Source organism: Coregonus lavaretus (assembly GCF_964263955.1).
Source record: "Coregonus lavaretus genome assembly, contig: HAP1_SCAFFOLD_5101, whole genome shotgun sequence".
Lineage (NCBI taxonomy): Eukaryota > Metazoa > Chordata > Actinopteri > Salmoniformes > Salmonidae > Coregonus > Coregonus lavaretus.
The window spans coordinates 25,906-42,491 of record NW_028161522.1 but is presented as its reverse complement, the minus strand read 5'-3'; the positions used below and the strand labels follow the sequence as shown (position 1 = coordinate 42,491).

At 50.1% G+C, this 16,586-nt stretch overlaps 1 pseudogene across 1 annotated transcript in view; it reads left to right on the top strand.

The window, feature by feature from the left end:
* Positions 1 to 702: 702 nt before the first annotated feature.
* The window catches only part of LOC311120462 (methionine-R-sulfoxide reductase B3-like), a 33,810-nt pseudogene continuing 17,926 nt past the window's right edge, over positions 703 to 16,586 (top strand). Inside the window, exons 1-2 of the transcript XR_014615903.1 lie at positions 703 to 835; positions 15,676 to 15,785. The product of XR_014615903.1 is annotated as a methionine-R-sulfoxide reductase B3-like (transcript). The remainder of the gene's footprint in view (positions 836 to 15,675; positions 15,786 to 16,586) is intronic.

Genomic DNA, 16,586 nt, shown 5'->3' with positions numbered 1-16,586 from the left:
GTTCATCCTAGGAATGTTATCCCGTCATCCCAACAACAACAATTCAAGTAAACCAGCAAGCCCTTTTTAGTCATGGCTAATTATACTGAAGTATACAACAAGTACACCGAAAATAACAGATCTACAACTCTATTTTACCTGAACATTTCAAGGCTGCTTGGTTTGTACTAACCTTCTATGCATCTCTCTCTCTCTCTCTCTCTCTCTCTGTCTCTGTCTCTGTCTCTCTCTGTCCTCTCTCTGTCTCTCTCTGTCTCTCTCTGTCTCTCTCTGTCTCTCTCTGTCTCTCTCTGCTCTCTCTCTCTCTCTCTCTCTCTCTCTTTCTCTGTCTCTCTCTCTCTCTGTCTCTCTCTCTCTCTGTCTCTCTCTCTCTCTCTCTGTCTCTCTCTCTCTCTGTCTCTGTCTCTGTCTCTGTCTCTCTCTCTGACACACACACACACAGCAGGAAAAGCCTTGCTTAATAATCACATCTCCAGATTCACCACTAGATGTCCCTCCCTCCACGCTATTCTAACTCACTGTAACCTCACACACACACACACACTTTCTATCTATCTCTCTGTGTCGCCAACAACGGCTTTCTTTGTAGCCTGTGGGGGTCCCGAAATGTGTGTCACCTTCCAACATCACACACACCCACGCTCCAACTCAGCTACAGTTCCCACTCACCCCCCCCCCCCCTCTCTCTCTCCTTGTAGCTTGGTCTGTCTTTCTCTGATTGTGTGCCTGCCCTGCCATGGCTGTCCTGCTAAGGCGTGTGGGCCGTGTGGCTCTACAGTTGTCCCTGAGACAGACCAGGACCCCCATACGGCCCCGCTGCTAGCCACTCGTCTAGGTAGAGTAACCACCGCCTGACTGTGTCATAACCCCAGATTAGGGACTGGGTTGGGATTAGGATTAGATGCTGTCGGTCTCATCACACTCCACTCCAGCGCAAATAGAGCCCCACAATGGAGGTGTCATAATACCCAGAAAACTTAGCGGTCAAACAGGGAAGTTATTCCAATTGTTTTTCCAACATTAATTGTTGGAAAATTAATTGTCCTAGAGAGATTTGACATTGTTATCAAAACGTCACGCCAGGGTGAGCCTACACGAAACACAGCCCTTTATATTAAGGGTTCCTAAAATCCCCTATGGGGAAAAATGAATGGTGGAAAAACGATTGGAACCATTTCCCTGTTTGACCTCTAGGTTTTCTGGGTATTATGACTCATACTGTGGTCCTCTATAACCAGGCACTGTCCAGAGGGTAAAGACAGCCATGCACAACATTATATGGTACTTATTCCAAATAATCGACCAATAATAATATGACTTATCTATAATCCTGTACTAATAATGAACCCTAACATTCTGATTTTAATGTCCTTCCATAACTGTCTCATCCTCACCTCTGGGTCAACTTCAAATGCCTTAAACTGGAGGTGAATATTTCATTCTGGATCGATGTCTTCAACATGCCTCTGTCCGTCAAGGCTCTGTCTGTCAGTCTGTCCATTCTCCTCGTGTCTGTTAACCAATCGTCCTACAGCATCAGCCCTGCATGAAAAAAGGGGGACGTCGGTCGGTGGATGGATCAGACCCTGCTGTCTGTCTGTCTGTCTGTCTAACAGTGTACAGTGATTGACCTGTGACCTTTGACCTATGTTTGTTGTTTTCTCTCCCTCTGCCTGCTCCCTCCCCTCCCTCCCTCCCTCCCTCCCTCCCTCCCTCCCTCCTCCCTCCCTCCCTCCCCTCCCTCCCTCCCTCCCCTCCCTCCCTCCCTCCCTCCCTCCCCTCCCTCTCTCAGCCTGAGTAGCATAGCCTCCCCCATCCCTCCCTCCCTCCCCTCCCCTCCTAGACAGCGTGTGTCAGTCGGGCGTGTCCTCTCTCTCCTCCAATCAGCAGACAGCAGCTGACAGGCCCAGCCAATCAGAAGCAGCCATGTCGGGGTTCAATCTGCTGCACCTGATCACCAATGCCAAGCCTGTTGCTCTGAAGCCGTGTGGGCTCCCTTCAGGTTGAGCTTGGCGCTGTGTGGTGTGCCTCTCTGTCGTGCTCTGCTCTGTTCTGCTCTGCCTCTTGATCTCCTTGAGATGTTTTTTTTTTTTTTTTTTATGAAGGTGGTGTGGTGATTGTCTCCTGCAGAAAAAAAACACCTACAATAGTATTTATTAAGTTAATGTTTGATCATTTATTGTAATTATTGTAGCATTGAAGTCAAATTCATAGCTTGTTTACAGCTAGCAGGTTTATTTGCGAGAGGTGTAATGACTACATTTGGAAATATTAAAATATATAGAGATTCAAACGTGTTTAGTCAAAGCTTGGCGATTGTGGTGTTTTACTGCAGTAGTCAATACAACCCTTCTCACATTCTGCTAAGCCATCTCTTCTCAGCTACAAACCTTGACTGCTGCCTATTTCAGCTGGTCATGGAATAACCAATAACTCACTGCGTGCCTTCTTTCAGCTTGCATCTAACATACTGTGTGTTTTTTAATGCTGTTTTTGCTTGGCTAACGTCAACTTCTTTTATCCAGAGAGATTTGGGGTTTAGATGTCTAGAAACCAGCATCTTACTTTCTTCACGTCACCCCTGTACTTCTCTAATGGCAGAGGTTTAATATGGCTGTATTAGATTTTTATTATTATTAATGTATTATTAATATATTATGTTGGTATTAGACCATGTTTCAGAAGCCAATTACTGGTTAATAATCTGTGACCTGACGTTGTTGAATGGTCTCATTTTAATTCACTGTTTGTGGCTACAATACCATAAAATACCCCTAAAGTATTGCTCACAGTCATCATGAAATACCACACTGAAGCTCTGCTCGGTCTGGATCAACACGGAGACGGATTGGGTTGGGAGAACCACCTAAAGGGAGGGAGGGAGAGACTGGAGAGAGTGAAGGCGGGAGAGAGAGTCCGATGGTGGAGACGGGAGGGAGGAGGGGAGGGAGGGGAGGGTGGGAAGGAGGGAGGGAGGGAGGGTGGGAGGGAGGGAGATAAAAAGAAGGTCGGGGAATGAAAAGCCATACATTTGACAAGTTAAAATAAGCAAGCGGGGGTAGCAGAGAACAAACCTTGCTTACAATTAGGAAACAATATTTACACTTGAGGTTGAAAAATGTGCTAATTTGTAAGGTTGACCCTAGCTACATCAGAACATAGTCATGGGCAGGGCTACAGGCACAGGGCCGCATACCAAGGGCTTCCCTAGTGGCACCCTATTCCCTATATAGTGCACACTTTAGACCAGAGCCCTATGACACCCAATGGTGCCATTAGGGGCCACATTCCAAGTCGAGTTCTTTACTGGCTCTCAGAAGACAAATGGAAACAGTGGGTAGTTTCCCTCATTCTCTTTCACTACACCCCTTCCCAAAGAACAGAGAGGGGTCAATGGAGTACACCATCCCCCCCTTACCTCACACAGTCAGTCAGTCAGTAGGAGAGTACCCTATACCACCCCCCCTTACCTCACACAGTCAGTCAGTCAGTAGGAGAGTACCCTATACCACCCCCCTTACCTCACACAGTCAGTCAGTCAGTCAGTAGGAGAGTACCCTATACCACCCCCTTACCTCACACAGTCAGTCAGTCAGTAGGAGAGTACCCTATACCACACCCCTTACCTCACACAGTCAGTCAGTCAGTCAGTAGGAGAGTACCCTATACCACCCCCCTTACCTCACACAGTCAGTCAGTCAGTAGGAGAGTACCCTATACCACCCCCCTTACCTCACACAGTCAGTCAGTCAGTCAGTAGGAGAGTACCCTATACCACCCCCCTTACCTCACACAGTCAGTCAGTCAGTAGGAGAGTACCCTATACCACCCCCCTTACCTCACACAGTCAGTCAGTCAGTAGGAGAGTACCCTATACCACCCCCTTACCTCACACAGTCAGTCAGTCAGTAGGAGAGTACCCTATACCACCCCCCTTACCTCACACAGTCAGTCAGTCAGTAGGAGAGTACCCTATACCACACCCCTTACCTCAGTCAGTCAGTCATTAGGAGAGTACCCTATACCACCCCCCTTACCTCACACAGTCAGTCAGTCAGTCAGTCAGTAGGAGAGTACCCTATACCACCCCCCTTTACCTCACACAGTCAGTCAGTCAGTCAGTAGGAGAGTACCCTATACCACCCCCCTACCTCACACAGTCAGTCAGTAGGAGAGTACCCTATACCACCCCCCTTACCTCACACAGTCAGTCAGTCAGTCAGTAGGAGAGTACCCTATACCACCCCCTTACCTCACACAGTCAGTCAGTCAGTAGGAGAGTACCCTATACCACCCCCCTTACCTCACACAGTCAGTCAGTCAGTCAGTAGGAGAGTACCCTATACCACCCCCCTTACCTCACACAGTCAGTCAGTCAGTAGGAGAGTACCTCTATACCACCCCCCTTACCTCACACAGTCAGTCAGTCAGTCAGTAGGAGAGTACCCTATACCACCCCCCTTACCTCACACAGTCAGTCAGTCAGTAGGAGAGTACCCTATACCACCCCCCTTACCTCACACAGTCAGTCAGTCAGTCAGTAGGAGAGTACCCTATACCACCCCCCTTACCTCACACAGTCAGTCAGTCAGTAGGAGAGTACTCTATACCACCCCCCTTACCTCACACAGTCAGTCAGTCAGTCAGTAGGAGAGTACCCTATACCACCCCCCTTACCTCACACAGTCAGTCAGTCAGTAGGAGAGTACCCTATACCACCCCCCTTACCTCACACAGTCAGTCAGTCAGTAGGAGAGTACCCTATACCACCCCCCTTACCTCACACAGTCAGTCAGTCAGTCAGTAGGAGAGTACCCTATACCACCCCCCTTACCTCACACAGTCAGTCAGTCAGTCAGTCAGTAGGAGAGTACCCTATACCACCCCCCTTACCTCACACAGTCAGTCAGTCAGTAGGAGAGTACCCTATACCACCCCCCTTACCTCACACAGTCAGTCAGTCAGTCAGTAGGAGAGTACCCTATACCACCCCCCTTACCTCACACAGTCAGTCAGTAGGAGAGTACCCTATACCACCCCCCTTACCTCACACAGTCAGTCAGTCAGTCAGTAGGAGAGTACCCTATACCACCCCCTTACCCACACAGTCAGTCAGTCAGTAGGAGAGTACCCTATACCACCCCCCTTACCTCACACAGTCAGTCAGTAGGAGAGTACCCTATACCACCCCCCTTACCTCACACAGTCAGTCAGTCAGTCAGTAGGAGAGTACCCTATACCACCCCCCTTACCTCACACAGTCAGTCAGTCAGTAGGAGAGTACCCCTATACCACCCCCCTTACCCCACACAGTCAGTCAGTCAGTAGGAGGAGTACCCTATACCACCCCCTTACCTCCACACAGTCAGTCAGTCAGTCAGTAGGAGAGTACCCTATACCACCCCCTTACCTCACACAGTCAGTCAGTCAGTAGGAGAGTACCCTATACCACCCCCCTTACCTCACACACAGTCAGTCAGTCAGTAGGAGAGTACCCTATACCACCCCCTTAACCTCACACAGTCAGTCAGTCAGTAGGAGAGTACCCTATACCACCCCCCTTACCTCACACAGTCAGTCAGTCAGTAGGAGAGTACCCTATACCACCCCCTTACCTCACACAGTCAGTCAGTCAGTAGGAGAGTACCCTATACCACCCCCCTTACCTCACACAGTCAGTCAGTCAGTAGGAGAGTACCCTATACCACCCCCCTTACCTCACACAGTCAGTCACAGTCAGTAGGAGAGTACCCTATACCCCCTTACCTCACACAGCAGTCGTCAGTAGGAGGAGTACCCTTACCACCCCCTTACCTCACACACAGTCAGTCAGTCAGTAGGAGAGTACCCCCTATCCACCCGGGGACCACCCCCCCTTACCTCACACAGTCAGTCAGTCAGTACGGAGGGAGAGTACCCTATACCACCCCCCTTACCTCACACAGTCAGTCAGTCAGTAGGAGAGTACCCTATACCACCCCCCCTTACCTCACACAGTCAGTCAGTCAGTCAGTAGGAGAGTACCCTATACCACCACCCCTTACCTCACACAGTCAGTCAGTCAGTAGGAGAGTACCCTATACCACCCCCCTTACCTCACAGTCAGTCAGTCAGTAGGAGAGTACCCTATACCACCCCCCTTACCTCACACAGTCAGTCAGTCAGTAGGAGAGTACCCTATACCACCCCCCCTTACCTCACACAGTCAGTCAGTCAGTCAGTCAGTAGGAGAGTACCCTATACCACCCCCCTTACCTCACACAGTCAGTCAGTCAGTAGGAGAGTACCCTATACCACACCCCTTACCTCACACAGTCAGTCAGTCAGTAGGAGAGTACCCTATACCACCCCCCCTTACCTCACACAGTCAGTCAGTCAGTAGGAGAGTACCCTATACCACCCCCCTTACCTCACACAGTCAGTCAGTCAGTAGGAGAGTACCCTATACCACCACCCCTTACCTCACACAGTCAGTCAGTCAGTCAGTAGGAGAGTACCCTATACCACCCCCCTTACCTCACACAGTCAGTCAGTCAGTCAGTCAGTAGGAGAGTACCCTATACCACCCCCCTTACCTCACACAGTCAGTCAGTCAGTCAGTCAGTAGGAGAGTACCCTATACCACCCCCCTTACCTCACACAGTCAGTCAGTCAGTCAGTCAGTAGGAGAGTACCCTATACCACCCCCCCTTACCTCACAGTCAGTCAGTCATTAGGAGAGTACCCTATACCACCCCCCTTACCTCACACAGTCAGTCAGTCAGTCAGTCAGTCGGAGAGTACCCTATACCACCCCCCCTTACCTCACACAGTCAGTCAGTCAGTCAGTCAGTAGGAGAGTACCCTATACCACCCCCCTTACCTCACACAGTCAGTCAGTCAGTCAGCCAGTAGGAGAGTACCCTATACCACCCCCCTTACCCCACACAGTCAGTCAGTCAGTAGGAGAGTACCCTATACCACCCCCCTTACCTCACACAGTCAGTCAGTCAGTAGGAGAGTACCCTATACCACACCCCTTACCTCACACAGTCAGTCAGTCAGTCAGTAGGAGAGTACCCTATACCACCCCCCTTACCTCACACAGTCAGTCAGTCAGTAGGAGAGTACCCTATACCACCCCCCTTACCTCACACAGTCAGTCAGTCAGTCAGTAGGAGAGTACCCTATACCACCCCCCTTACCTCACACAGTCAGTCAGTCAGTAGGAGAGTACCCTATACCACCCCCCTTACCTCACACAGTCAGTCAGTCAGTAGGAGAGTACCCTATACCACCCCCCCTTACCTCACACAGTCAGTCAGTCAGTAGGAGAGTACCCTATACCACCCCCCTTACCTCACACAGTCAGTCAGTCAGTAGGAGAGTACCCTATACCACCCCCCTTACCTCACACAGTCAGTCAGTCAGTAGGAGAGTACCCTATACCACCCCCCCTTACCTCACACAGTCAGTCAGTCAGTAGGAGAGTACCCTATACCACACCCCTTACCTCAGTCAGTCAGTCATTAGGAGAGTACCCTATACCACCCCCCTTACCTCACACAGTCAGTCAGTCAGTCAGTCAGTAGGAGAGTACCCTATACCACCCCCCTTTACCTCACACAGTCAGTCAGTCAGTCAGTAGGAGAGTACCCTATACCACCCCCCTTACCTCACACAGTCAGTCAGTCCGTATGAGAGTACCCTATACCACCCCCCTTTACCTCACACAGTCAGTCAGTCAGTCAGTAGGAGAGTACCCTATACCACCCCCCTTACCTCACACAGTCAGTCAGTAGGAGAGTACCCTATACCACCCCCCTTACCTCACACAGTCAGTCAGTCAGTCAGTAGGAGAGTACCCTATACCACCCCCCTTACCTCACACAGTCAGTCAGTCAGTAGGAGAGTACCCTATACCACCCCCCCTTACCTCACACAGTCAGTCAGTCAGTAGGAGAGTACTCTATACCACCCCCCTTACCTCACACAGTCAGTCAGTCAGTCAGTAGGAGAGTACCCTATACCACCCCCCTTACCTCACACAGTCAGTCAGTCAGTAGGAGAGTACCCTATACCACCCCCCTTACCTCACACAGTCAGTCAGTCAGTCAGTAGGAGAGTACCCTATACCACCCCCCTTACCTCACACAGTCAGTCAGTCAGTCAGTCAGTAGGAGAGTACCCTATACCACCCCCCCTTACCTCACACAGTCAGTCAGTCAGTCAGTAGGAGAGTACCCTATACCACCCCCCTTACCTCACACAGTCAGTCAGTCAGTCAGTAGGAGAGTACCCTATACCACCCCCCTTACCTCACACAGTCAGTCAGTAGGAGAGTACCCTATACCACCCCCCTTACCTCACACAGTCAGTCAGTCAGTCAGTAGGAGAGTACCCTATACCACCCCCCTTACCCCACACAGTCAGTCAGTCAGTAGGAGAGTACCCTATACCACCCCCCTTACCTCACACAGTCAGTCAGTAGGAGAGTACCCTATACCACCCCCCTTACCTCACACAGTCAGTCAGTCAGTCAGTAGGAGAGTACCCTATACCACCCCCCTTACCTCACACAGTCAGTCAGTCAGTAGGAGAGTACCCTATACCACCCCCCTTACCCCACACAGTCAGTCAGTCAGTAGGAGAGTACCCTATACCACCCCCCTTACCTCACACAGTCAGTCAGTCAGTCAGTAGGAGAGTACCCTATACCACCCCCCTTACCTCACACAGTCAGTCAGTCAGTAGGAGAGTACCCTATACCACCCCCCTTACACCTCACACAGTCAGTCAGTCAGTAGGAGAGTACCCTATACCACCCCCCTTACCTCACACAGTCAGTCAGTCAGTAGGAGAGTACCCTATACCACCCCCCTTACCTCACACAGTCAGTCAGTCAGTAGGAGAGTACCCTATACCACCCCCCTTACCTCACACAGTCAGTCAGTCAGTAGGAGAGTACCCTATACCACCCCCCTTACCTCACACAGTCAGTCAGTCAGTAGGAGAGTACCCTATACCACCCCCCTTACCTCACACAGTCAGTCAGTCAGTCAGTCAGTAGGAGAGTACCCTATACCACCCCCCTTACCTCACACAGTCAGTCAGTCAGTAGGAGAGTACCCTATACCACCCCCCTTACCTCACACAGTCAGTCAGTCAGTCAGTAGGAGAGTACCCTATACCACCCCCCTTACCTCACACAGTCAGTCAGTCAGTAGGAGAGTACCCTATACCACCCCCCTTACCTCACACAGTCAGTCAGTCAGTAGGAGAGTACCCTATACCACCCCCCCTTACCTCACACAGTCAGTCAGTCAGTCAGTAGGAGAGTACCCTATACCACCACCCCTTACCTCACACAGTCAGTCAGTCAGTAGGAGAGTACCCTATACCACCCCCCTTACCTCACAGTCAGTCAGTCAGTAGGAGAGTACCCTATACCACCCCCCTTACCTCACACAGTCAGTCAGTCAGTAGGAGAGTACCCTATACCACCCCCCCTTACCTCACACAGTCAGTCAGTCAGTCAGTCAGTAGGAGAGTACCCTATACCACCCCCCTTACCTCACACAGTCAGTCAGTCAGTAGGAGAGTACCCTATACCACACCCCTTACCTCACACAGTCAGTCAGTCAGTAGGAGAGTACCCTATACCACCCCCCCTTACCTCACACAGTCAGTCAGTCAGTAGGAGAGTACCCTATACCACCCCCCTTACCTCACACAGTCAGTCAGTCAGTAGGAGAGTACCCTATACCACCACCCCTTACCTCACACAGTCAGTCAGTCAGTCAGTAGGAGAGTACCCTATACCACCCCCCTTACCTCACACAGTCAGTCAGTCAGTCAGTCAGTAGGAGAGTACCCTATACCACCCCCCTTACCTCACACAGTCAGTCAGTCAGTCAGTCAGTAGGAGAGTACCCTATACCACCCCCCTTACCTCACACAGTCAGTCAGTCAGTCAGTCAGTAGGAGAGTACCCTATACCACCCCCCCTTACCTCACAGTCAGTCAGTCATTAGGAGAGTACCCTATACCACCCCCCTTACCTCACACAGTCAGTCAGTCAGTCAGTCAGTCGGAGAGTACCCTATACCACCCCCCCTTACCTCACACAGTCAGTCAGTCAGTCAGTCAGTAGGAGAGTACCCTATACCACCCCCCTTACCTCACACAGTCAGTCAGTCAGTAGGAGAGTACCCTATACCACCCCCCTTACCTCACACAGTCAGTCAGTCAGTCAGTCAGTCGGAGAGTACCCTATACCACCCCCCCTTACCTCACACAGTCAGTCAGTCAGTCAGTCAGTCGGAGAGTACCCTATACCACCCCCCCTTACCTCACACAGTCAGTCAGTCAGTCAGTCAGTAGGAGAGTACCCTATACCACCCCCCTTACCTCACACAGTCAGTCAGTCAGTAGGAGAGTACCCTATACCACACCCCTTACCTCACACAGTCAGTCAGTCAGTAGGAGAGTACCCTATACCACCCCCCCTTACCTCACAGTCAGTCAGTCAGTAGGAGAGTACCCTATACCACCCCCCTTACCTCACACAGTCAGTCAGTCAGTAGGAGAGTACCCTATACCACCCCCCTTACCTCACACAGTCAGTCAGTCAGTAGGAGAGTACCCTATACCACCCCCCTTACCTCACACAGTCAGTCAGTCAGTAGGAGAGTACCCTATACCACCCCCCTTACCTCACACAGTCAGTCAGTCAGTAGGAGAGTACCCTATACCACCCCCCTTACCTCACACAGTCAGTCAGTCAGTCAGTAGGAGAGTACCCTATACCACCCCCCTTACCTCACACAGTCAGTCAGTCAGTAGGAGAGTACCCTATACCACCCCCCTTACCTCACACAGTCAGTCAGTCAGTAGGAGAGTACCCTATACCACCCCCCTTACCTCACACAGTCAGTCAGTCAGTCAGTAGGAGAGTACCCTATACCACCCCCCCTTACCTCACACAGTCAGTCAGTAGGAGAGTACCCTATACCCACCCCCCTTACCTCACACAGTCAGTCAGTCAGTAGGAGAGTACCCTATACCACCCCCCTTACCTCACACAGTCAGTCAGTCAGTCAGTAGGAGAGTACCCTATACCACCCCCCTTACACCTCACACAGTCAGTCAGTCCGTATGAGAGTACCCTATACCACCCCCCTTACACCTCACACATGGAGGCAGTTCTGTTTCAGTTTAAAGCACCTTCATTCGATACACAGACACACTCCAACCCCCTTCGTAGTTCAACCCCTCGTGTGTTAAAAAGTAACTTCCCCCCCCACGGGACAGAGAAAAGGGGGGGGTATCAATGGAGTCCATTCACTTACCAGCCCTTTTTAAAGCCCCTGTGTTTACTCCATTCACATGGTTTCAATCTAACAGGGAGGAATTCTCCACATCGTCCGTAAGAGAGAAGAACCCCTCCCCAAAACCTGACACGGGAACGACCTCACCGGCAGCCAGATTCCGACTCCGCACTGGGAAAATCCCAACGTTCCCCTCCAAAAAAGGAAAAACAAAGTTACTTCCTTTAAAGAAACAATAATGTCCGCCGCAGCACACTAAGGGAGGGTCCCAAATGGCACCCTATTCCTTGTATAGTGACCATGAAGGAGTCCTCATGCTTCCCGTTTTGAAAAAGTTTAGGAAAAGTTTGTGCATATATTATGACAACGTTTTGTGACGTTTTTTTGTTGGTATTGGCCTTCGTCAAGGCTTGTTTCGGCTGTTTGTTCAAACTTTTTGTTTTTTTTCTCTCGAGGCGAGCCGAAGTTCAGGAGCCGAAGTCTTCAGTTAAGGGATTCTTCAGTTAAGTGTTGTCATTCAACAATAGACGACTCGTTCTCATGCTCATTTTTTCACTTGAGAAATACTGCAGCACATAGTTTAGATGTAACATTTTAGCGACTAAGTTCTCCTCGTCAAAATTAATGACAGATTTCTTGAGTTACTCTACATGACCAAAGGTATGTGGACACCTGCTCGTCCAACATCTCATTCCAAAATCATGGGCATTAATATGGAGTTGGTTCCCCCCTTTGCTGCTATAACAGCCTCCACTCTTCTGGGAAGGCTTTCCACTAGATGTTGGAACATTGCTGCGGGTATTTCCATTCAGCCACGAGCATTAGTGAGGTCGGGCACTGATGTTGGGCGACTAGGCCTGGCTCGCAGTCGGCGTTCCAATTCATCCCAAAGGTGTTTGATGGGGTTGAGGTCAGGGCTCTGTACAGGCTTTCCCTTCACTGGAACTAAGGGGCTTAGCCCAAACCATGAAAAACAGCCCCAGACCATTATTCCTCCTCCACCAAACTTTACAGTTGGCACCATGCATTCGGGCCGGTAGCGTTCTCCTGGCATCCGCCAAAACCCAGATTCGTCCATCGGACTGCCAGATGGTGAAGCGTGATTCATCACTCCAGAGAATGCGTTTCCACTGCTCCAGAGTCCAATGGCGGGCGAGCTTTACACCACTCCGGCCGACGCTTGGCATTGCGCGTGGTGATCTTAGGCTTGCGTGCGGCTGCTCGGGCCATGGAAACCCATTTCATGAAGCTCCCGACGAACAGTTCTTGTACTGATGTTGCTTCCAGAGGCAGTTTGGAACACGGTAGTGAGTGTTGCAACCAAGGACGGATGATTTTTACGCGCTACGTGCTTCAGCGCTCGGCGGTCCCGACTGAGGGTTCCTATTCTGGTGTTGGAACCACCATACTCTGGGTCAGAAGACGTGCCAAATAATATGTTGTGTCAATCAGATCTGGAAGTGTCTTAACGGTTCCACACTGTCAGATCTGGAAGTGTCTTAACGGTTCCACACTGTCAGATCTGGAAGTGTCTTAACGGTTCCACACTGTCAGATCTGGAAGTGTCTGACGGTTCCACACTGTCAGATCTGGAAGTGTCTTAACGGGTCCACACTGTCAGATCTGGAAGTGTCTTAACGGTTCCACACTGTCAGATCTGGAAGTGTCTTAATGGGTCCACACTGTCAGATCTGGAAGTGTCTGACGGTTCCACACTATCAGATCTGGAAGTGTCTTAACGGGTCCACACTGTCAGATCTGGAAGTGTCTTAATGGGTCCACACTGTCAGATCTGGAAGTGTCTGACGGTTCCACACTATCAGATCTGGAAGTGTCTTAACGGTTCCACACTGTCAGATCTGGAAGTGTCTTAACGGTTCCACACTGTCAGATCTGGAAGTGTCTTAACGGGTCCACACTGTCAGATCTGGAAGTGTCTTAACGGGTCCACACTGTCAGATCTGGAAGTGTCTTAATGGGTCCACACTGTCAGATCTGGAAGTGTCTGACGGTTCCACACTGTCAGATCTGGAAGTGTCTTAACTGGTCCACACTGTCAGATCTGGAAGTGTCTTAACGGGTCCACACTGTCAGATCTGGAAGTGTCTTAATGGGTCCACACTGTCAGATCTGGAAGTGTCTGACGGTTCCACACTGTCAGATCTGGAAGTGTCTTAACGGTTCCACACTGTCAGATCTGGAAGTGTCTTAACGGTTCCACACTGTCAGATCTGGAAGTGTCTTAACGGTTCCACACTGTCAGATCTGGAAGTGTCTTAACGGTTCCACACTGTCAGATCTGGAAGTGTCTTAACGGTTCCACACTGTCAGATCTGGAAGTGTCTGACGGTTCCACACTGTCAGATCTGGAAGTGTCTGACGGTTCCACACTGTCAGATCTGGAAGTGTCTGACGGTTCCACACTGTCAGATCTGGAAGTGTCTTAACGGGTCCACACTGTCAGATCTGGAAGTGTCTGACGGTTCCACACTGTCAGATCTGGAAGTGTCTTAACGGGTCCACACTGTCAGATCTGGAAGTGTCTTAATGGGTCCACACTGTCAGATCTGGAAGTGTCTGACGGTTCCACACTGTCAGATCTGGAAGTGTCTTAACGGGTCCACACTGTCAGATCTGGAAGTGTCTTAATGGGTCCACACTGTCAGATCTGGAAGTGTCTGACGGTTCCACACTGTCAGATCTGGAAGTGTCTTAACTGGTCCACACTGTCAGATCTGGAAGTGTCTTAACGGGTCCACACTGTCAGATCTGGAAGTGTCTTAATGGGTCCACACTGTCAGATCTGGAAGTGTCTGACGGTTCCACACTGTCAGATCTGGAAGTGTCTTAACGGTTCCACACTGTCAGATCTGGAAGTGTCTTAACGGTTCCACACTGTCAGATCTGGAAGTGTCTTAACGGTTCCACACTGTCAGATCTGGAAGTGTCTTAACGGTTCCACACTGTCAGATCTGGAAGTGTCTTAACGGTTCCACACTGTCAGATCTGGAAGTGTCTTAACGGTTCCACACTGTCAGATCTGGAAGTGTCTTAACGGTTCCACACTGTCAGATCTGGAAGTGTCTTAACGGTTCCACACTGTCAGATCTGGAAGTGTCTGACGGTTCCACACTGTCACGGATGGTCTTGTGATCTTATTCCACAACCCAAAATAATTGTAAAGGGCTCTAACACAGTCTGGCGTTGGAACCATTAGACAGTTCCAGATCTGACAGCTAGGGCCCTAAATGGTATACCGTCCGTTCCGTTTAATCCGCGCTCCGCTCCGGGGTGTGTAGCGTCCTTAAAGGGATGCTAGCAGATACCATAGACTTCCAGTCATTGTGCTAACGCTAGTTATCATTGGCTCGTGAATTGACCTCTTAACGTCCTTCATGCTGGACACGGAGACATAAAAATGGTATCCACGAGTTCATCTGATTCTGGGGAAGTAGTTAAAGGGCCTCACTGCCAACATCCCGACGTATCCCTTTAAGGGGTGTAATAGCTTTTGGCTAAATAACCTTCCATGAACACCAGAACATCTTCACTGGAGACTGACTAGTGCATACTGCCTACCAAGCTAGAGTGAGTGAGTGAGTGAGTCTATGTTCACAACCAATTTCGTTTGAGAATGTTATCCATGCATTTCTGCTCTGTTCTCACAATGGCCTAACATTTTAACCTAATGTTTTACACTAGATGAAATCGCCTAGACTTCATCTCGGTTTATCCCAGAACTGAAATCCCATGTAATTTGGTCAGATGATTGACGTTTTACATATTCTGTCCAGGAGAGATTACCTAGACTAGGTTCCACAATATTAGGTTTTGTTAGCCTGTGGAACCGGTCTGGTCAGCTCCAGGACGTGCTTTGGCCGTAGCACCCCCCCCACCCCCCCCACCCACCACACACACACTAACTGTAGAGGTCACAATCAATGCAAAAGAATGGTCGGTTCCAGGCAAGAGTCAAGTAATTACAATCTAAAACATCTAAAAACCAAAGTTTGCATGCCACCTTCTCCACTCAGTCCCTATACTAGATTGTGTATGACATTTTTGTTTGTATATTTCTGAAGTGATCAACGTGTGTACATCTTGCCTGGAACCTGAGTGATATGAGAGGGCAGTGCCTGAGCATCGTGTTTAGACAGGGAGTGTGATGAGTAGCTAGGGTCCTGAGTTTCTCCTGACCTGGGGAAAAAAAACTCCTGGCCCTAGTGATGATGATTATAATGATGAGGGACAAGTAAAGGCGGGGGGGGGGGGGGGGGGGGGTCAGAACGGGGGAGATGCACCCTCCCCCTTGGCCACAGCAGTGGTTCTGAGACCCTAACTCTTTCCCCCTCCTCCCCTCCTATAGGAACATGCCGTACCAAGAAGACATGGCCCAAGTCCTTCTCTCAGGAGGAGCTGAAGAAACGTCTCTCCCCCATGCAGTTCCATGTCACCCAGGGAGAGAGGAACAGAGAGGTATTGGACCCCCAAAGCCTAATGTATAGGGACCCCCTACGCCTAATGTATAGGGACCCCCAAAGCCTAATGTAAAGGGACCCCCAAAGCCTACAGAGCATTGGGAAAGTATTCAGACCCCTTGACTTTTTCCACATTTTGTTATGTTACAGCCTTATTCTAAAATTGATTAAATCGTTTTCCCCCCCCTCATCAATCTACACACGATACCCCATAATGACAAAGCAAATACAGGTTTTTATCAAACTGAAATATAATGTTTACATAAGTATTCAGACCCTTTACCCAGTACTTTGTTGAAGCACCTTTGGCAGCGATTACAGCCTCGAGTCTTCTTGGGTATGACGCTACAAGCTTGGCACACCTGTATTTGGGGAGTTTCTCCCATTCTTCTCTGCAGATCCTCTCAAGCTCTGTCAGGTTGGATGGGGAGCGTTGCTGCACAGCTATTTTCAGGTCTCTCCAGAGAGGTTCGATCAGGTTCAAGTCCGGGCTCAGGCTGGGACACTCAAGGACATTCAGAGACTTGTCCCGAAGCCACTCCTGCGTTGTCTTGGCTGTGTGCTAAGGGTCATTGTCCTGTTGGAAGGTGAACTTTCACCCCAGTCTGAGGTCCTGAGCGCTCTGGAGCAGGTTTTCATCAAGGATCTCTCTGTACTTTGCTACTTTCATCTTTCCCTCGATCCTGACTAGTCTCCCAGTCCCTGCCGCTGAAAACATCCCCACAGCATGATGCTGCCACCACCATGCTTCACCGTAGGGATGGTGCCAGATTTCCTCTAGACGTGACGCTTGGCATTC